General features: G+C 45.1%; 1 pseudogene; it reads right to left on the bottom strand.

Annotated features, from left to right (window-relative positions):
• The window catches only part of LOC142456186 (ATP synthase F(0) complex subunit C1, mitochondrial pseudogene), a 43,379-nt pseudogene extending 26,697 nt beyond the window's left edge, over positions 1 to 16,682 (bottom strand).
• Between the last annotated feature and the right edge of the window lie 5,233 nt (positions 16,683 to 21,915).

Here is a 21,915-nt window from a genome sequence, read left to right as displayed (position 1 = left end):
TCACATGTGGCTCCTTGTAATCAGTTCCCCCTTTCCAACCCACTCACCCTCCACTCTCCCAGCATCGTCCCTCACGCCCTTGGTCCTGAAGGTATCATCCACCCTGATTCCCTGTACCTCCAACCCTCATATGTACCAGTGTACAGCCTCTGTCCTATCCAGCCCTGCAAGGTAGAATTCGGATCATGGTAGTTGGGGGGAGGAAGCATCCAGGATCTGGGGGAAAGCTGTGTTCTTCATCGATACTACCTCACACCCTAATTAACCCATCTCCTCTCCTAAGCCCCTCTATGAGGGGATCTCCATTGGCCGACACTTGGGCCTTGGGTCTCCACTCTGCACTTCCCCCTTCATTTAATATAATATATATATACACATACATATATACATATACACATATATACACATACATACACACACTTATATCTTTTTTTTTTTGCATGATGCCTTATATCTGGTCCCTTGGGCACCTCGTGATCGCACTGGCCGGTGTGCTTCTTCCATGTGGGCTTATTTGTTTCTGAGCGAGATGGCCGCTTGTTCACCTTCAAGCCTTTAAGACCCCAGACACTATCTCTTTTGATAGCCGGGCACCATCAGCTTTCTTCACCACATTTGCTTGTGCACCCATTTGTCTTCAGCGATCCTATCATGGAGGTGTGCAGTCAATGATATGATTTTTTGTTCTTTGATGCCTGGTAACTGATCCCTTTGGGACCACTCGATCACACAGGCTGGTGTGTTCTTCCATGTGGACTTTGTTGCTTCTGAGCTAGATGGCCGCTTGTTTATCTTCAAGCCTTTAAGACCCCAGTCACTATCTCTTTTGATAGCCGGGCACCATCAGCTTTCTTCACCACATTTACTTGTTCACCCACTTTGGCTCCAGCCGTTGTGTCGGGAGAGTGAGCATCATAGAGTTCCAATTTAATAAAAGAAGGTATTCATGCATAGAGGGAGTGTTTGAGTAGAGGCCCAAGGTCCTTCCGCCACCTTAATACTTGACCTATAAATATCGACACAAAGATCTATTTCCCCAACCTCCTATATATATTTGCATGTACATGTCTTTGTCTAGACCTCCATGAATGCCCTTTGACTCCTAGCTCTTTCCTCCATCTCCCTTGACCTTCCTCCTGCCCTACTACCATGCTTCATCGCCACCTGGGCTAGAGTATACCTCTTCTCTAAGCAACCTTACCCTTGATCATTTCCCACCATGCCTGCCACTCCCCCTTCTCTACCCTTTGGGGTCCCATGTTTTTCCCTTGTCCCTGGGTTTGTTAACACCACTTCCTTACCCCCCCTACCCCCCACCCAAAGTCCCCCCGGAACTGTCGGTCCCGTTGTTTTTCATCCAGATAGTTCATCCAGCCTGTCCTATTCAGACAGACCTGTTCTAGTTTAAGTTTTGAAAACATCAGGTGAGAAAGACTAGGAGGGAGAGGAGGAAAGGCCGGAACCTGGAAGTTCTTATAGATGGGGAGAGGAGCCTGGTAGTTTGTGGGTTACACGCTGGGCTGCTAACCACAAGATCAGCAATTTGAAACCACCAGCTGCTCCGAGGGAGAAAGAGGAGGCTTTCGACTCCCATAAAGGGTTACAATCTTGGAGCCCCACAGGAGCAGTTCTCTCTCGTATAGTGTCGCGAGGAGTTGGACTGGACAGTGAAGTTAGTTTATGGCAGCGGTTCTCAATCTGTGGGTTGAGACCCCTTTGGGGGGTCGAAGACCCCTTTCACAGGGGTCGCCCAATTCATAACAGTAGCAAAATGACAGTTTTGAAGTAGCAACGAAAATAACTTTATGGTTGGGGGGTCACCACAGCGTGAACTGTATGAAAGGGGAGTGGCCTTAGGAAGGTTGCGAACCACTGTTCTCTGGGCCTGGGCTTAGAGTGAGGGTCAGAAGATAAGCCACAGGACAGGACAGTGAGTGGCCAACGAGGAAAAGAGGCAACTCTGCTCAGAGAGAAGAGCAGTGAAGGAAGGTGAACGGCGAGTGACAGGCAGCATTTGTACGGGAGCCGGTGACACGTCCATCACCATGCTCTTGTGACCAGTAAGATGGCAATTCTCATTTATATAGCATGTGCCCAGGTGAGTGGAGCCGCCGCACCCAGGGATTGTGGTTCCGCTTAAGAGAAGAAAGCAAAAGGGCAATGGAAGGCCCACAAGAAAGACCAGGCTTGGAATCTCTTGGGAATGAAGGTGGGGACACACCTCACAGATTCAGCAGCCGTTGATCTGCTCACAAACCAGAAAGCAGAGCCCCAGGATTCAGCACACTTGTAGCCAACAGATGTCAGTGTTGTGATACAATCCAGGGCAGGGTTTGGCTCCTTTCAAGCTGTAGTTGAGGCTTTGATCCAAGGGCCGAAGCCTGTCCGTTAGCTCCCCTCCCCCTTCAGGCATGCCAACACACGTCTGTAGACGGAGAACAGCTCTTCAGAAGTTTCATCAGATCGCTGGAATGAACGAGAGTTCGATGTCATTTCCCTGCATTGGCGAGAAACGCTGATAAAGAATGTTTTGGGATGAACAGGGGAAGTAGTCAGTGGTGAAGAGTAAATTGCCTAAATGTTTTCACTGATGGTTGTTTTGTTTTGTTGTGACACAACCATGGGGTCTTAGGAGGACCATCTTTACTTTGGTACCAGGCTCCATTGTCCCCTTGAGGGAAGGCTGTAACAGCCCTATCGCATGTCCCCTCCCTCCTGCCTTGAGCGAGAGTGTTGGAAAGGCTTGTTGGGATTCGAACAGCTCAAGAGAAAAAAGTGTGCACTAAGCAGTTGGCCCCCCGGGTGCTGCAAATGGTTAATGCACTGGATTACGAATGGAGAGATAGCTAGGTTCTCAGGTGCTCTGCAGAAAGGCCTGGCGAAAAAAAAATCGGCCTCTGATAGTTCCGCGGAGTGCAGCTCTGCTCTGACGGACATGCAGCTGCCACGCTGACTCGGCGGCCACGGTTTGTGTTTTGTTTTTACCAGTTTAACCAGCTGATTCCTTCCTGTTCTCCGAAAGCCTGGCATGGTGATCTGAAGCACTCACTGCTGGTTAGAGAGTAAGCGGAGCCACACGTCTGCCGCTTTCCAGGCAGTTCCCCGGGGTTCTGGTGGCCTCGCGGTTACTAACTACAAGGTCTGCAGTTCAAAACCGTGAGCTGCTCCCTGGAGAAATATGAGGGTTCTGAGTGGCAGTCTCAGCAGTCGCCCCCCCCCACCCCCCAGCACTTGGGGCAGTTCTCCTCTGTCCTATAGGGTTACTAAGAGTTGGAATTGACCGAAAGGTAGTGAGTTTGAGTTTTTAAGACCCACTGGTGGCCTGAGCATTAGCCTTTTAATTGAACACAGCCGAGATCATCAACAGATTCCTTTTAGGCCTAAATTTAGGCTCACCATTTCCCTGCCCACCCCATACACACACACACTCAACAGATTCCTTTTAGGCCTAAGTTTAGGCTCACCATTTCCCTGCCCACCACACACACACACACACACACACACACACACACACACACACACACACACACCACTCTCCCCCCTCCCCCTGATCTGGAGTCGAAGCAATTGTCTGGAGTCGAAGCCTTGGCTGGAACATCAGCCTTGCTTTGCACCTTGGTCTTGGACCAGCAGAGCCTCAGACCTTTGGCAATACGTGCCCAAGCCTGCTTGCCAAGCTTGGGATGGGCAATGTAGACTAGCCGACTGAGCTTGCAGTTGACTCTCATTGGGATCGTAGCCTTGACTTCCTTGGGCTTCCCAAGGGCCTCCAAGGCCTTGGTGTTGTTGGCCTGCCTTTTCTTTTGGCCCTTTTGGCGCTCTTGGCCAAGTGCACATTTCTCAGGAACTTGGGGTCCACCCCCTAGAGATTCATGTTGTCATGATTGGGGTTTCTTGATGCCATTTCTGCACCACTTAGGGGATTGGTCGTGTGTGGTGTGGTGTGGATCTTGGACTTGGCCATGTCTGCACGGATGCCTACTGCTCCTGGAGCACCACACTCCAGAAGAGCAGGAACCCTTTTTTTCTGCCAAGGGCCATTTGGAGGTGTATCACCTTATTCAAGGGCCCTACTGGTCAGACACTTAACTGACAGCCCTCATGTGCTGGCTGGAGCAGCTTCTCTTTGGTGAGAGGTGTGATGTTAGCTGGTATGGATGATTCCGTGGGCCTTGGGTGGCTGTGAGCGTTATGCTATGTTTGGGTCATTGTTCCTCAAGAAAGCTATTACAATGTCACACCCAAGGCCTCAGCATCCGTACACTAGGCAGCTCCGATCCAGACTGCCTCAGCTCTGTTTGTTCTTGTTTATGTGTATGTTGAGCTTTAGATAATGCTATTGCACAGTCGGTCTGTGAACCCATCAGTGTAGCCAAGATACTGTAGCAGTTCCATTGCCACAGGGATACCTTGACTCGCGCCTTCTATAACCACACCCACTTTCTTTCCTCATCTTCTTTTCTAAACACTGACAACCACCAATATGTTCTCGACTTGTATAACTGTTTTCATTTCAAGAAGTTATTGCAGGGAAAAGAGGTATAAACACAGGCATGTACATATGTAAATATATTATATATGGTGATACGGTTATAGGTCTGTGTACATATATTTATAGATTAAGTATTAAGGTAGCAGATGGACATCAGGCCTCTACTCAAGTTCTCCCTCAATGCAAGAACACTTTGTTCTAATAACCTGGCATTCTGTGATGCTCACCTTCCCAACATGACTGCTAAAGACAAAATGAGTGCATAAGCAAATGTGGCAAAGAAAGCTGATGGTGCTTGGCTATTACAAGATATAGCATCTGGGGTCTTAAAGACTTGAAGTTAAACAAGTAGCCATCTAGCAGGGAAACAACAAAGTCCACATGGAAGGAGCACATCACAAGTTGTTGACGGGATCAAGTATCAGGTGACCCAAAACGAACAATCATGGATTCGAATGATGGGGGTCAGTATGTAGACCCAAAGCTCATCTGTAGACAATTGGACCTCCCCTCATAGAAGGGTCACAAGGAAGCGATAAGTCAGCCAGGGTGCAGTATAGCACTGACAAAACACAACAAAAATAGAGATATTGGCCTATGTACATATATTCATACGGCAATTCACTGAGGTAGCGGATGCACTTCCGGCCTCTGCTGATGCCTCAATACAAGAACATTTTGTTCTAACAAATTAGCACTCTGAGATGCTCACCCTCCTGACACGATCACTGAAGACAAAACTGGTGCCTAAGCAAATGTGGTGAAGAAAGCAGATGGTGCACAGCTATAAAAAGATACAGCGCCTGGGGTTTTAAAGAATTGAACTTAAACAAGCGGCCATTCAACAGAGAAGCAAGAAGCCCACATGGAAGAAGCACACTGCCAGTGCGATCATGAGGTGTCATCAGGACCGGGTAATAGGCATCAGCAGACACATAACAAACAAGCAAACAAACAAACAAACAAACACACACACACTGTTGAGAACAGGAGTGGGGCAGGTTGGGGAGGGAGGTGTTAAGCAGAGATCCAGAGCCCATCTGTAGAAAATGGAACAATTCCCCCACAGAGGGCCCACAGGGAAGGGATGAGTCAACCAGGCTGCAGTAAAGCATCAGTGAAACATACCATATTCCTCTGGTTTCTTGAGGCTTCCTCACCCGCCACTCTCATGACCCTAGTGCTGCTTCTCAGTTAAGACTAGACCACAGCATGTACACAGGCATAGATTAAGAGATGGAGGCTCATGACACAGATCCAGGAACAGGAGTGGCTATAGAGATACCAGAAGGTAGGGAGAAGCGGGGAAGAGAAAGGTAGAAAAAGGGAACCCATCACAATGATCGAGAGATAACCATACACCCCTCTCCAGGGGGAAGAACAATCGAAAACATGGGGCAAGGGAGACAGCGATCGGTGTAAGATATGAAAAGAATAATTTATCATCTATCAGGGGGGTATGCAGGTGGAGGGGAAGGCAGGAGAAAAAAGAGCTGATACCGAGGGCTCAAGTAGAAAGAAAATGTTTTGGAAATGATGATGGCAACATATGTACAAAGGTTCTTGATGCAATTGATGTATGGATTGTTATAAGAGCTATAAGAGCCCCAATAAAATGATTTATTAAAATAGAAAAGAAGTTATTGTAATGGTTCATGGTATTTGCCAACTTGGCTTGGCCATAATTATCAGTAGTTTGGTGGCTATTAACATATTAATTCTCCATGTTGTGTTGTAGTATGAACAGCTAACCAATGTGCATGTGTTTGTGACCTAAATCTAATATATGCTGATGCTCTGACAAAGCTCTCTCTATCTCTGTCTCTTGCATCCTGGCTGGCCCACAGCCTGGCCTGCAGATTTTGGGTTAATCATCCCTATAACCATATGAATCAGGAGAAGCCTCCAGCCTGCCGCCTGATCCCTGAATTTGAGCCTTGCCAACAGCTGCAGTAGTGTGAGTCATTTCCTGGGAAGAAACCAATTCCTCTCTGGAAAACACAACCGCAGGCAGTTATATAACAGAATCATGTGACTTACAACCTTTTGTGATTGCCATTTTCATTTAGCATGATTTCCCCGAGTTTCACCCGAGTTCTTGCATATATCCATAATGTATTCTTTCAACGATTGAGCAGTATTCTGTCGTATGTACACACCACCGTTTATTTCACCGTTCACCTTTGGGGATGTTACGAATAAAGCTTCGGCGAAGATCCAGACACAGATTTTTGTGGGAATGTAAATTTTCTGTGGAATAAATGTCCCAGAGTGTGACTAGTGGGTCTTCCAGGAGATGTATGTTGAGTTTCCTGAAAAAAAAAAAAAAGGCCTGAATTCTTTTCCTGTTGCTGCTACAAACCTAGTGATTTACAATGACTTGGAGGTCAGAAGTCTGAGACAAGTCTTTGTTGTTGTTGATGTTGTGTGTCATTGTGTAGATTGAAACCCTCCAGGATGGAGCAGGATGGCTTGGTGGGGTTTCCTAGGTTGTAATCTTTTTTTTTTTTTTTAAACAATTTATTAGGGGCTCATACAACTCTTATCACAGTCCATACATATACATATATCAATTGTATAAAGCATATCTGTACATTCTTTTACCTAATCATTTTCTTTTTTATTCTCCTCTTTTCTTTTTTTACATTTTATTAGGGACTCATACAACTCTTATCACAATCCATTCATATACATACATCAATTGTATAAAGCACATCCATACATTCCCTGCCCCAATCATTCTCAAAGCATTTGCTCTCCACTTAAGCCCTCTGCATCAGGTCCTCTTTTTTTCCCCCTCCCTCCCTGCTCCCCCCTCCCTCATGAGCCCTTGATAATTTATACATCGTTATTTTGTCATATCTTGCCCTATCCGGAGTCTCCCTTCACCCCCTTCTCTGCCGTCCATCTCCCAGGGAGGAGTTCACATGTGGATCCTTGTAATCAGTTCCCCCTTTCCAACCCACTCACTCTCCACTCTCCCAGCATCGCCCCTCACACCCTTGGTCCTGAAAGTATCATCCACCCTGGATTCCCTGTGCCTCCAGCCCTCATATGCACCAGTGTACAACCTCTGCCCTATCCAGCCCTGCAAGGTAGAATTCGGATCATGGTAGTTGGGGGGAGGAAGCATCCAGGATCTGGGGGATAAGAGTTGTATGAGCCCCTAATAAAATGATTTTTTCGAATCATTTTATTTGGGACTTGTGCAATTCTTATCACTATCCATCCATCCATCCATCCATCCATCCATCCATCCATCCATCCATCCATTGTGTCAAACGCATTGGTACATTTGTTGCCACCATCATTCTCAAAACATTTGCCTTCCACTTGAGCCCTTAATATCAGCTGCTTGTTTTCCCCCTTCCTCCCTACTCCCTGCACCTCATGAACCCTTCATAATTCATAAATTATTATTATTTTGTCATATGTTACACTGTCCGATGTCTCCCCCTGCCCTCTTCTCTGCTGTCCACCCCCCGGGAGGTAGCTATAGGTAGATTCTTGTAATCACTTCCCCCTTTCTACCCACATTCCCTCCACCCCCCAGGCATCGCCACTCTCACCACTGGTCCTGAAGGAGTCATCTGTCCTGGATTCCCTGTATTTCCAGTTGCTATCTGTACTAATGTACATCCTCTGGTCTAGCCAGACTTTTAAGGAAAATTGGGATCATGATAGTGGGGGTGGGGAGGAAATATTTAAGAACTAGAGGAAAGTTATATGTTTCATCGTTGCTACCCTGCACCCTGACTGGCTCATCTCCTCCCTACAATCCTTCAGTAAGGGGGTGTCCAGTTGGCTGCCAATGGGCGTTGGGCCTCCACTCTGCACTCATCCACATTTACAATGATATGATTTTTTGTTCCTTGATGCTTGATACCTGGTCCCTTCAACAGCTCATGGTCACACAGGCTGCTGTGTTTCTTCCATGTGGGCTTTTTTTGCTTCTGAACCAGATGGCCACTTGTATATCTTCGAGCCTCTAAGACCCCAGATGCTATATCTTTTGATAGCCGGGAACCATTAGCTTTTTTCACCACATTTGCTATGCACACTTTTGTCTTTAGTGATCGTATCAGGAAGGTGGGCACCCACTGATATGATTTTTAGTTCTTTGATATAACTGGTCCCTTCTATACCTCATGGTCAGACAGGCTTATGTGCTTCTACCATGTGGGCTTTGATGCTTCTCAGCTAGATAGCCGCTTGTTTATCTTCAAGCCTTTAAGACCCCAGATGCTATATCTTTTGATAGCCAGGCACCATCAGATTTCTTCACCTCATTTGCTTATGCAAACATTTTTCTTCAGCAATCATGTTGGGAAGGTGTGCATCCTAAAATGCCAATTTAATAAAACAACGTGTTCTTGCATTGAGTAAGTGCTTGAGTGGAGGCCCAATGTCCATCTGCTGCCTTAATACTAAACCTATAAATACATGCACATAGATCTGCTTCCTCACACAATTATATAAATATATTTACATATGTACATTCCAGTCTTTAGACCCCTGTAAATATCCTTTGTCACCTAGTTCTTTTCTCTATTTCCTTTTACAATCCTCTTGTTCGACTATATAAAATGATTTTTAAAAGAAATAAGAAAACAAGCAAAAAACAGTTTCTGGGTTCTTAAAGGCTTATCTCAAAACAAGCAGCCATCTAAATGAGGAGCCAGCACCTGAGCATACCATGACAGAGGACAATACTGGGACACATGGCGGGGAGTGAGTCCAGTCGGACATCCCCACCCCCACCCCACACACTGGGGCAAACCAAGAAGGGGAGCACAACAGATCAGCAACGGGAGCAAGGCGAAGCCACAAAACCCCTGTAGAGTCCCCCAAATGGTCTTCAGGCTAGGAGGGGCAGTTCCCAGAACCCCCCAGGACTGGTGGGGAGATAGATAGTCATAAAAGTCAGCAGACAGGCCTGGAATTATGTATGCCTTTTCATTTTGTTTTGTTTTTTGGCTAGATTTTATGTGTGTGTTCTCTTTTTATTCACTCTTTTTGTTTTGTCTCTGTTATTGTTGTTTTACCTACCTATATAAAATAGGCATGGGAAGCAAGCCCAAGGAGAAAGCAATGGGTCCAGCGGTTCTGGAGGGAATTGGGGTGGGGGAGAAGGGGTGGATAAAGGGAGTGGTGAGCAAACAATGCCTTAGAAGGCAGGGGAACAACCAGAGAATTGAAATCAACAACGAGGAGGATGTAGAGAACCTGGTGGTATGGGAGCAACAGCACTCTAGCTGAGAGGAATTACTAAGAGGCAGAAGAAGGGCGAGCATGGTAGTGGGAAAGGAAGAAGGTAAAAGAAAACAGAAAAGACCTAGGAAGCAAAGCTATGGATAGAAGTATAAACATAGGCGTGTGCATATGTAAATATATTAATTCATAAGAATAGAGGTATTGGCCTATGTATATATATTTATATGGCAATACATTGAGGAAGTGGACAGACTTTGGGCCTCTGTTCAAGCCCTGCCTCAACACAAGAACACTTTGTTCTAACAACCTGGCATTCTATGATCACTGAAGACAAAATGGGTGCGTAAACAAATGTGATAAAGAAAGCTGATGGTGCCCAGATATCAAAAGCTATAGCGTCTGGGGTCTTAAAGGTTTGAAGATAAACAAGCAACCATCTATCAGAGAAGCAACAACATCCACGTGGGAGAAGCACATCAGCTTGTGTGATCAGGAGGTGTTGACAGGATCAGGTAACAGGCATCAGAAGACCCAAAACAAAACAAAACAAAAAACGTATTGTTGAGAACAAGGGGGGTTGGAGCAGAGACCAAAAACCCATCTGTAGGCAGTAGGACATCCCCTCACTAAAGTGTCACAAGGAAGGGATAAGTCAACCAGGGCACAGTATAGCACTGATGAAACACACAATATTCTTCTGGTTCTTTGAGGCTACCTCACTCCCCACTAGACTGGAGCATGTACACTGGTACAGATAAGAGCTCACGACACAATCCAGGTCATAAAACCCCTCTGGAACAGAAATGGTAGTAGCAATACCAGGAGGGAAGGTGGGAGGAAAAGGGAAGGAAGAGGAACCAATGGAAATGATCTACATATAACACAAACACCACCGCCACCCCCTACCCCTGAGGGGGACGAACAACAGAAATGTGGGTGAAGGGAGACAGCAGTTGGTGTAAGATATGAAAATAATGGGTCATGGGGGGGGGATGAGGAGGGAGGGAAAGGAGCTGATCACCAAGGCCTCAAATAGAAAGTAAGCGTTTAGAAAATGATGATGGCAACATATGTACAAATTTGCTTGATACAATTGATGTATGGATTGTTATAAGAGCTCCCAATAAAATGATCTTTAAAAAAAAAAGAATGAAGAGTCAGCTAAGTCCACAAAGGAGAAGCACACAAGATAGAGTGATTCAAAGATAGCTTGTAAATCCAAACCTGGAGGAGGGAGCTGTACCAGTGACTAAATGCTAAGGACTTGTCTCAGAAAACTATGGACCATAGTGTCCCTGCGTGGGATAAGCCTCCAACAAACGCCCAATGCACATAGGGTAGGCACAGAAACAGCCCAAGTATCTGACAAAGAGGGTTGTATAGCGGATTTTACCAACTCTATTTAGACTGGAATTAACATCTTATAATTTTGTCACGTAATGGGTCCAATGTGAAATTAGTCTAAATATTTAATCATCTGCTTTCTCTTAGACTGAGGTCTCTGTTGGTCATTGACGATGGATCCCTGTTTGTTGTTTTCCCGAGTCTTGTATCTTTATCTGCATAGGGCAGCGGGGATGGGCAGACTTGTGAAGATGGTAGCAGAGTTGATGATTACCTGGGGACCTGGAAGGGGAGGTTGGGGGTGGTGGGAAGTCTGTTTTAATCCAAAGTTGATTGTGGTGATGATTTCACAGCCCTTCTTGATATGATTGAGTTGTACAATATGTTAATTATAGCTCAATTAAAAAGATAAAATCCAAGAAATGATCATTGTACAAACAGCAGCAACAACATCAAAATGATGTTGAATGTATTTTCATGTGCTTATTCACCACTGGTATATCCTTTTGTTGAAAGAGCGGTTCATATCTTTGGACCATTTTCTAATGTATTATCCTTTTTAAAAATTAATCCTTTTATTGGGGTCTCATACAGCCTTATCACAATACATACATGCATCCATTGTGTCAAGCACATTTGTACATTTGTTGCCATCATCATTTTCAAAACATTTTCTTTCTACTTGAGTCCTTGGTATCAGTTTCTCATTTTCCCCCTCCCTTCCCCACCCTCCCTCATGAACCCTTGATAATTTATAAATTATTATTATTTTTTCATGACTTACACTGACTGATGTCTCCCTTCACCCACTTTTCTGTTCATCCCCCTGGAAGGGGGTTATATGTAGATCCTTGTGATCAGTTCCCCTTTTCTCCCCCACCTTCCCCTCCTGATATCGCTACTCTCATTATTGGTCCTGCAGGGTTTATCTTTCCTGGACTGTGTTATATTATCCTTAAAAAAAATCTACTGAGGTTTGAGATTTGCTAGAGCCTAATGATTTTCTCTTTCCATTTTCCTTAAAAGTTTTGCAGTTTGACATTTAAATCCATGGTCCATTTTGAGTGATTGGTTCTTTTTTTTTTGATGGAAGAAATAAATGCTCTTAAAAGGAAAAAAATCAGGTGGCAGCAGCTGATAGCTAAAGATTGTATTTATGGTGTCAGCTGTTTATTAAGGCTGCCAGCTGTGCCAGGGTGGAGATCTCCTTGGCCAATATTATTATTTTGGCATATCTTGCACTATCCGACGTCTCCCTTCACCCACTTTTCTATTGTCTACCCCCCCCCAGGGAGGAGGTTATATGTAGATCCTTGTAATCAGTTACCCCCTTCCAACCCACCCTCCCTCCACTCTCCTGGTATTGCTACTCACCCCACTGGTCCTGAAGGGATCATCCACCCTGGATTCCCTGTGTTTCCAGTTCCTATCTGTACCAGTGTACATCCTCTGGTCTAGCCATATATGTAAGGTAGAATTGGGATCATGATAGTGGGGGGTGGGGGGGCGAGGAAGCATTTAGGAACTAGAGAAAAGTTGTATGTTTCATCATTGCTACACTGCACTCTGACTGCTTCGCCTTTTCCCCGAGACTCTTCTGTAAGGAGATGTCCAATTGCCTATAGATGGGCTTTGGGTCTCCACTCTGCACTCCCTTCATTCACAATAATATGATTTTTGGTTCTGATGATGCCTCATACCTGATACCTTCAACACCTTGTGATTGCACAGGCTGGTGTGCTTCTTCCATGTGGGCTTTGTTGCTTCTGAGCTAGATGACCGCTTATTTACTTTCAAGCCGTTAAGATACCAGACGCTGTATCTTTTGATAGCCGGGCTCCGTCAGCTTTCTTCACCACATTTGCTTATGCACCTGCTTTGTCTTCAGCGATTGTGTTGGGAAGGTGAGCAGCTGATGGCAGGTTTTAATGGCAGAAAAACTTGAAAACGTTTCTGATTCCTTTGGGCTTAGTCCTGGGCTCTTTCTCCTTTGTGTATCAAATTAAGAATCCCAGATCTTCTGGTGTGTTTCTGAAGCAGCAGAAGGAGAAGCGATTCTATGATGTCCTGCACAATTGGTCTTGTTATGGGTTTGAGTCCTTGTATCTTAATTTCCCCCCTGACAGTTTCATTGGCATATGATTCACATATCATACAATTCAATAGTTCAATCACATGGAGTTGGGTCATTTGAACTAATTGCTTATTAGAAAAAGGCCCTGTGAACTGGCTTAATTGCTTCATTCTTTTGGTTTTGGAACTGGGATGGGCCCCTTTCTGTGGCTGCGCATGTAACTGAGGTGCAGGCTGTTTGCTTGGACGAGGGTTACAGGGCACTACGGAGACAAAGGGTGGCGTGAATTTCGAAGAGAAATTTGGAAAGCCTTAAAACCAGCATCTTCGTAGAACTGGACAGAAAGCAGAAGGATTATCAATGTTGGTGCTCTGCGGTAATGAGAGACAAGACCTGGGGTGGTAAGGCAGAGCAGATGTCTTCGCTGCACCCTAAGTCACTTCCTGAAGAAGTACATGTTAACTTGCTTCTCCCGCTTCAATATTCAAGAGCCTTCATCATGAATTCAGCATTCTTTCCAATAAGTGCTTGTGCTGGTTACTGCATATTGCCGGTTTCATGATGGATTTTATACTCTGCATATAGAAGGGACAAATCCAACAGCATATAATACATGGCTTTTTCTTTCCAAAAAGTATGGCAAGTGAATTGGCTTTTGTGATAAATTTAGCAACGGGGTTGATAAAGATAATTAGAGAGCGATTCTATCCTTGGCCCTTGAAGACAGGTTCCACTGGAATCAATGAAACGACATGTATGGATCAAAGATAGAATGCTGATTAATTTTCACATGTCAAATTAAATCAGCTCACCAACTAGTAGCTACATGTGCTGGAAGAGCTATTTTAAAATATATTATCAGATCTTTATATTTTTTGCAAAAAATCATTCATCTTAAGAAGAGTATTTTGCATGCGCTATTTTGTTTTAATAAATGTGATCCAAGAATGTCAATATTATTATTGTGCACAGGATGAGTGCATAGTTTCAAGGACCTCGATGAGGCATGCTACCTCCTCCAGGGTAGATCATCCCACAAGAAGAGCAAGCCTCCAAGGATCAAGACTGATGGCCCCATTCTGATTCTTTTCTGTCTTTCAAAGTACAACCCCTAGAACTACAACCATCGTGGTGAAGTCAATTCCAACCGGAACCCGGATTTCCAAGACTAAATCTTCAGGCGAGCAGACATCTCTTTTTGAACCAGAACCTTTCAGTTATCAGGCCGGTGCTTAACCCACTGTGCCACCTGGACTCGATTTTTGAAGTAAAACAAAAACAAATTAACTTGCTGCCATTCAGTCCGTTTTGATTCAAAGTGGACCTAAGAGCACAAAGTAGAACTGCCCCTGTGGGTTTCTGAGACCGTAGCTCTTTAGGGGAGTAGTGTGGCTGGTGGATTTGAACTGCTGACTTTGTGGTTCACAGCCCAACCTATGACCCTGTATGCTGCCAGATCTCCCAACAGAAGGTTGAAAACCTCAGCTACTTGGATTAACAGTATTGTTTCCCCTATGCCTGTGGTCGCAACTTGGCGCTACTCGGTCCTCATTCTCAGCATGTGTGAGAGCAGGGACACACTGGAAGGTCCAGTGAGCAGGTGGATGTCACCCCCATGCTGCAGGTCCAGACCTCCTGTGCCCAGATGACATTTATAAAATGTCTTGCTTAAGATTTGGTTCGAGAGTTCAAGAGGTCCTGGGTAAAATATCACAGGTGATGCTTCTGCCTACTTTGAGACCCACGCCAGTTTCTACTGCTTATAGACATTCTTGTGGTGGTGGCGTTAGGAGCCACGAGTCAGTTCCGACTCACAGAGACCCTGCCTGGTCCTGCCCGTGGTTGTAATGCGTGAGCCCCTTGTTGCAGCCACTGTGTCAATCCATTCCTTGACGGTCTTCCTCTTTTTTGCTGCCCCTTCCCTTGACCAAGTATGATGTCCCTTTCCAGGGACTGGTCTCTCCTGCTAACATGTCTGAAGTAGGAGACACCAAGTCTAGACATCCTCTCTTTTTTGTGATAGCTGTATTCTCATTCCACCATCCATCCACCATCCATCCATCCATCCATCCATCCATCCATCCATCCATCCATCCATCCATCCATCCATCCATCTGTTGACTGTGGTGGCTTGTGTGTTGCTAGGACTCTGGAAGCTATGCCAGTGAGATTTAAAATATGACCACAGACTTTTGAAGAGTAGACTCGCTTCAGCAGCTCCCAAACGTGGAAGAGAGGCCTGGCAATCGATTTCCAACAATAATTCAGCAAAGATCCTGTGGTTGGAGAGGAGCCTTCTAGATTGGCTGGCACTCAAAATACACAGTGACCATAACCATAGACACCGCATCACTTCGACCCTGACGGGGACGCCGGGCTAGGGGATATTTTGTTCTGCTGTACACAGGGGTTGCCAGGATTGGAGCTGACTTGAGGACAACCTGTGGCATCGGTAGGTTTTGTGTGGTTGATGGAAGTAGAGATGGTGGAACGAAGCAGGGCTGTACTGCTGCCCCGTGACAGAGTGTGCCAAACGTTCATTGCGGCCCCAGGGCCTCTGCTGTTGTCCACCTCTGGTTGGCCATATAGTCAAGGATGGAAGTCTTAGACCCCTGTTATCCCTTTATCTGATTCTCTCTTAAGGATTTCCTAGCACTTTACCTTGATGTACTAATTACTGACTTTGAAATATCAAACTCACTGCCAATGATTTGATCCTGACTCATAACAACCCTCAAGGGAAGGGTAGAACTGCTCTTGTGAGTTTCTGAGGCTGCAGCTCTGTATGGGAGTAGGAAGCCTCGTCCTTCTCCTGAGGAGTAGCTGGTAGTTTAGAACTGCTGACCTTGCAGTTCGCAGTCCAACTTGTAACCACTCTGTCACCAGGCTCCTACATGAATTATGGAGTCACTAATTATTTCTGTCCTTGGATTGGCAGTCTCTGGAGGACACAGGCTATATCTTAGCCATCTCTGTACCTGCACGTGTCACCAGGTGGAGCCATGAGCTGACCAGGCCCTAATAACAGAGAAGTGGCCTTGGTAATATTTTCCACAGTCTCGGAAGTTCAAGGGAGGCATTGTGGAGAACCTAGCTGAGCTGTGTATGATGTAACGCTTTAATGATATGCTTTTGTTGGTCTGGATTATAGTTGCGGGTCTGTGGGTTTATTGTCCTTTAGACCAAATTGCTTCAGTTCCTGTCTTCAAAAGGCCAAGAGGTGACCTCGTCTCGTTGCTCCTGGTTTTTATTCCCCAGAACACCAAACTGCTTGTAAAAGTACGTCTTGTTAACCACCAAGACTTACTAATCACCAGGGACTTCACAGTTAGAAGTAAATGTGCACAGTCCGTGTCCCGAATTTGCTTTCAGGGACTCATGGGAATATTTTTCTGAAGGAAACAAAGAAAGGGGAATCGCCGTTTGAATCCTCTTAGTGTTAATAGTGGATGAGCCATAGAATCCACGTGTTGTGTTGTGAATACGAGGAAACAGCTTGAGGTTCTTACGGAAGAATTACCTTCCATAAAAGACCTCCAGTTCCCGCAGCAGTGCCATGGACGTCCAAAGCACTGTTCCGATTATCTTATGGCTTTAGTGGTTATTAAAAGCCAAGTATGCATCTTCCAAGAAACCAGGATACAGATACCTAGCAGAAAACGATTCATTTTCTTCCCAGAATAAAATAGGTTTGCAAGTGGGTGTTTAAAAAATGCATTAAAAAGGCCATGTGCATGTAATTTAAATGAGCCAAGAGCTGCTAATTATTCTGGCATGTGTTCAGTTACTTTTGTGTTACTTCTCCTTTAAGGTAAACAAGAGAAGCACTCTAATTGTCAGAAACACCTTGCAGTAGATGTTGTTTATTTCCGCCCCCCATTTCTGTACGGTTTTCACATTTCAAAACTAGACACAAAGTGTGGTTACTTAGAATATTTATTTTTTCTAAAAAGAAGGCACCCTTACTTCTATTTTTCAGCCCTTAAAATCAAATTAAGGTACTAATTAAGCTATTCATTTGCCAGAGTGGAAAATAATTATGCAATGTGTATCTGGAGGGAAAAAAAGGCCTCATATGCATCCAAATGAGGTAAGAGTGGCCTCAGACACACTCATGGGCCCTGGCGCATGAAGCCCATTGCATAACAAAGACGCCAGGCCCATCACTGCGGTCTTCCCGATCATTATTACCCAGGAGTGACATTGATTTATGGGACTGACTACACTGCTCCCCGCAGCTCAGGGCCTGGAGTGGAGGACCACATCCTGCAGCCTGAGTGTTAGTTTAAAGGCATTTGGTCACACACGTATGGAATTTTAATGAGGTCATTCACACTGAGTTTATTCGGTCAGGTTTTGGCTCCCCCCACTTTGGTGGACTCAAGACTCAGCCACCTCCGGGATCAGGCTACTTAGGGAGCCGTAGCAGGACTTTAGACTGAGATGTTCCTCCCTGCGTGTTGACTGACATGCCAACATGATGGATGTCGGAGAGGGTGACACTTTGGAGAATCAAGTCCTTGGCTTAGTCATTCAAGGATAGAATCATGGGTCTGAGCTGAGTGAACAAAAGGATTTAGTAAGGAGGGTGTTTTTGGAGAAAACTACACTCCAAGTCTCCTTTTGCCCCCCTGTCTTCTCCCTCCGGCCTGCCCTGCCACACAAGGGGACCCGCACCTTCTTCTTTTCAAGACTTGCGAGGAGGGCTGCCACTGCACCACTGGAGAACTTTGGTGTGCATGGGCTGGCGTCTGCCTCCGAGGTGGGACAACTGTGGGGCAAGAGGAGGGATGACTGCCCTCCTGGCCAATGTGGAGAGGATTGGCCTTGAGTTGTTGGAGGTTTGGGGTCAATTGTTTCAAAGGCCTGAAGCTCAGTGGGCACTGGGGAGGCAAGAACAGCATGGCTTTGCTTAGAACCTGTCATCTTGAAGATTTCTCAGAAGGTACAGGCTTGTCATGTTCCACTCGTGTCCAAGACTTAGGGAGGAATCATGCGTTCTGACATTAGAAATGCATTCAACGGACTAGAAATTGAAGGAGATAAAGGTACCCAGTGACTGTCATCTCTGGCAGTCAACAGGACAGAGAACAACAGGCTCTGTGCCCCAACCTGGGAGAAGAATCAGCACAACCAATACACACCGGATTCAGACCCGAATTAATTCATATTTTGGAATGGTCAGATGTGGAATATCAGCCAATCATGTATGAAATGTTTAAAACAGAACACCTGTTCACAGAAATGAGAATGCAGGAAAGAAACTATCCAGAATGAGCAAGACTATTTTTTGAAGACCCAGTTAGGACTTTCAACATGGAAAACTGTCATTGTTGAATAGTTTCAAGTTAGCTCCCCGGTGTATTAAACAATTGCAGGGAGAATTATTACTAGATTGGAGCAAACATACCCAGGTTGCAGTTCTGAGACTGAGATGGAAAATATGAACAAATTTACCACCTCAGCTGGATTCTGAAGACATGATGGTTAAACAGCCACATACTGGGCGGGGGTGGGGAAGAGGTGGAGAACCAGGATCCTGGGGTAGTAGGCTAGCTCCTGAGGAGGGATCACCCGAGGCTGAGGCTGTAAAAGAGGATTCAGTCGCTGCATTGATTTGCACTATGTAAATGTTTAGGGAACGAAGTAATGTTGTAATTCTGTGGTTCTACCTGTGATTTCGTGTAAGATTTCTTTCTTAAACCGCTTGTTCCTGGTAAATGTCAAGGCAAAGCAGGCTGAAAATTCGTATGAATTTTATATGTGACCTTTGAAGAATTCTGCTCTGTCGATGGAGTGGTTTCCTCCTCCGATCACACACTCAACAGAGCGGAACTCTGACATGGAGCAGAAAAAGAGCACTCCACCCATAAGCTGGGTTTCAGTAACAGTCCGTTCCTAGTAGGGGGTCCACTATCACCACACTCTGGAAACCGACATCAACGGCAGTAATAAGAACAAGCAATAGCAGAGAGACACGGGAAATGGGCTTTAAATATGGACCAGTTGGGGAAAAGAGAGCCTGGGCACACAGTGCTTAAAGTGAAATATGAAGAATCTGATGGAGGAAGCCTTTCCCTCAACTGTCTAATTCCATGAAACGTGGACCTTGTCCCTAAGATAAACACAGCCCTCCTAGATGAGGGGTCAACACAGAATGGTCCAGCCTCAGTGTTCGGGGCTCCACCCGAGGGACCTAACTGCTACAGTAGACCAACATCCCATAGCTTAAACATCTTCTGCTCAGAGAAGTTTGTTGGCCGTGTCCTTCTATTTCAGGGTTCTAGACTTGGGAAGCAGTTGCTGGCAAGCTTTGGTTCAGTTTGTTGTTGACACTGTGAGATGTTGTTGAGTCGATTCTGACTCATAGCAACCCTGCGCGCATAACAGAGCGAGTCACTGCCCTGCCCCACCATTCGCATTGTTGCAGCTGCCATGCCAATCAATCAATCTCCTTGAAGATTGCCCTCTTTTTTGCTGATTCTGCACTTCATCAGGCATGCTGTCTCAGTGCAGCCTGAGATAATATTTGCTTCAAATCCCTGCAATAGCATCTCAGTGATCATTTAATTTATTGGAGCTAAAGGGAGGGACACAAAACTATATGGAAACAAGTAGAAGGATTTAACAGAAAGAGGTTTAAACATGTGGATGCATTTTTTTCCAAAAGTTCTTGAAGAATTTAATTTTTTTCTTTAACGTCTTGAGTGGTCGGCAACCTCTCCGCACATCATTAAGGTGCCAACTCCCCAGGGTGCATCCTGGTGGTCATACAGAGCCCATTTGGTTTACCACCACCCTTGCTGTCTTGGGCAAATCCATCTCCTCACCTGTTCATGTATCAGCTTGCATGAATAAATTCATTTTCTACATTTCTTGCCCTGATATCTTATTCTCTGCAGACAAGAACATTTCCTTCTTTCGTTTTAATCGTGGTGAAAACAGACAATAAAACATGTGCCAAGTAAACAATTTTCACATGTACAACTCAGTGGTTTTGATTACATTCTTCCTGTGGTGTAACTGCTATGGATGTCTTTTGCCAAGTTTCCAAAAGATTCCATCACCGTTATAAAAAAACTTGGTGCCCAGATCAGGAATTTTTGATCTCTAATTTCTGTTTGTGTAACTTTCTTTTCACAAAAACAAACAGGCTGCGTGACCTTTTCCCACCCTTTCTCGAAACGCGTTTCTCTTTGCAGGTTCTGTCTTTGAGTCACCGCTACCCATAGTCGATTACATAACTGTATAAATTCACATACCTGTCTTCTCTGCACCTACGTCCAAACAACCAGCAGTGTGAGTACCTAATCTTTCTTGAATCTGCAGCCTCTTCCCTCTTTGCTCTTCCTCGTCTGCATATCCTGATGCTCTGCTGAGCTGTCCTCCGTGAGTGACCTTACCGGTATTTGAAATAGTGATGTTAAAGCTTACGTCATGAGAGCAACAAGCTGAGAGACAGTGGTGCTCCTCGGGATTCATCACCATTGGAGATGCAGCGTTATCTGTCTGGCCTTTCCTCTATGTCTGCCTACACCTAGGTTCATGAACACAAAGCTCTTACATAAATGGGATCATACTGTTCTCTCAAGTTCATTCTTTCCCTTACTGTATCTTAGGAAACTTAACATTCAACAGATAAGTCTACACAATTCTTCCAAACTGTTGCATATTTTTATATAGTATGGGTCTAATTTTCCTTTCTCCCACCAATAGGCATTGAGATGGGTTTCAACTTGTGGTTATCATTGACAATGCTGTTATGTACGTTTTAATACTTATATATTATACCATAATTGAGAGTATTTTTAATAGACACTTAAAAATGGGAATTGCTGGGTTAAGAAGTACATGCACTTAAAGTCCAGTAGATACTGTCTTCCAGTATGTAATTTCCATCTCATATTTATCATCCTTGAATATTCATGTTTACAAATTTGATTGTAAAATATACCCGCTTGGTGCTTTTATGTGCCTTCTCCTGATCAATAATAGCAATAGTGAGCTTTTTTTTCCTCACAAGTGTAGTGTGAAAGTTGTGGTGAAGCATCTTTGCCAATTTTTTCTTTGTTCTTGTTCAATTGGACTGTCTGTGGTTTTCTGCCTGATTCACTGAGTTCTTACAAAGATCTATTTCTCCCTGTCTCTTGCTTTTCTTTATCAAGCATATTTGTACATATGTTGCCATCATCATTTTCTGAACACTTTCTATGTGAGCCCTTGGTATCAGCTCCTCTTCCCCGCCCCTCACTCCCCCCTCATGATCCCTTGATAAATGATAGATTATTATTGTTTCCATATCTCACACTGACCGCTGTCTCTCTTCACCCACGTTTCTGTTGTTCACCTCCCTGGGTGGTGGTGGTGCACTATGTGTCCATCATTGCCATCAGTTCCCCCTTCCTGCCCTTCTTCCCTGACCTCCCCTCCCCTCCTGGTGTGCTACTCCCATTTCCATTCCTTAGGGGTCCCTGGATTCCATGTGTAGTGAGCGCTTATGTGTACCAGTATACATGCTCCAGACTAGCCAGAAGTGAAAGGCAGGACTGGGGTCATGATAGTCTGTGTGTGTGTGTGCGTGTGTGTAAGCCTCAAAGAACCGGAGGAATCATGTGTGTTTCATCAGTGCTATACTGCACCCCGGTTGACTCATCCTTTCCTTGTGACCTTTCTGTCAGGGATGTCCTGTTGTCTACAAATGGGTTTGGGGTCTCTGCTCTGACCCCCCTCATTCTCAACAATATGCTTTTGTTTGTTTTGGGTCTTCTGGTGCCTGCTACGCGGTCCCGTC

Source organism: Tenrec ecaudatus, chromosome 9 (assembly GCF_050624435.1).
Source record: "Tenrec ecaudatus isolate mTenEca1 chromosome 9, mTenEca1.hap1, whole genome shotgun sequence".
In the NCBI taxonomy this organism is placed as follows: Eukaryota; Metazoa; Chordata; class Mammalia; order Afrosoricida; family Tenrecidae; genus Tenrec; species Tenrec ecaudatus.
Note: the sequence above shows the minus strand (reverse complement) of the source record. Positions and strands in the feature narration are given on the sequence as shown.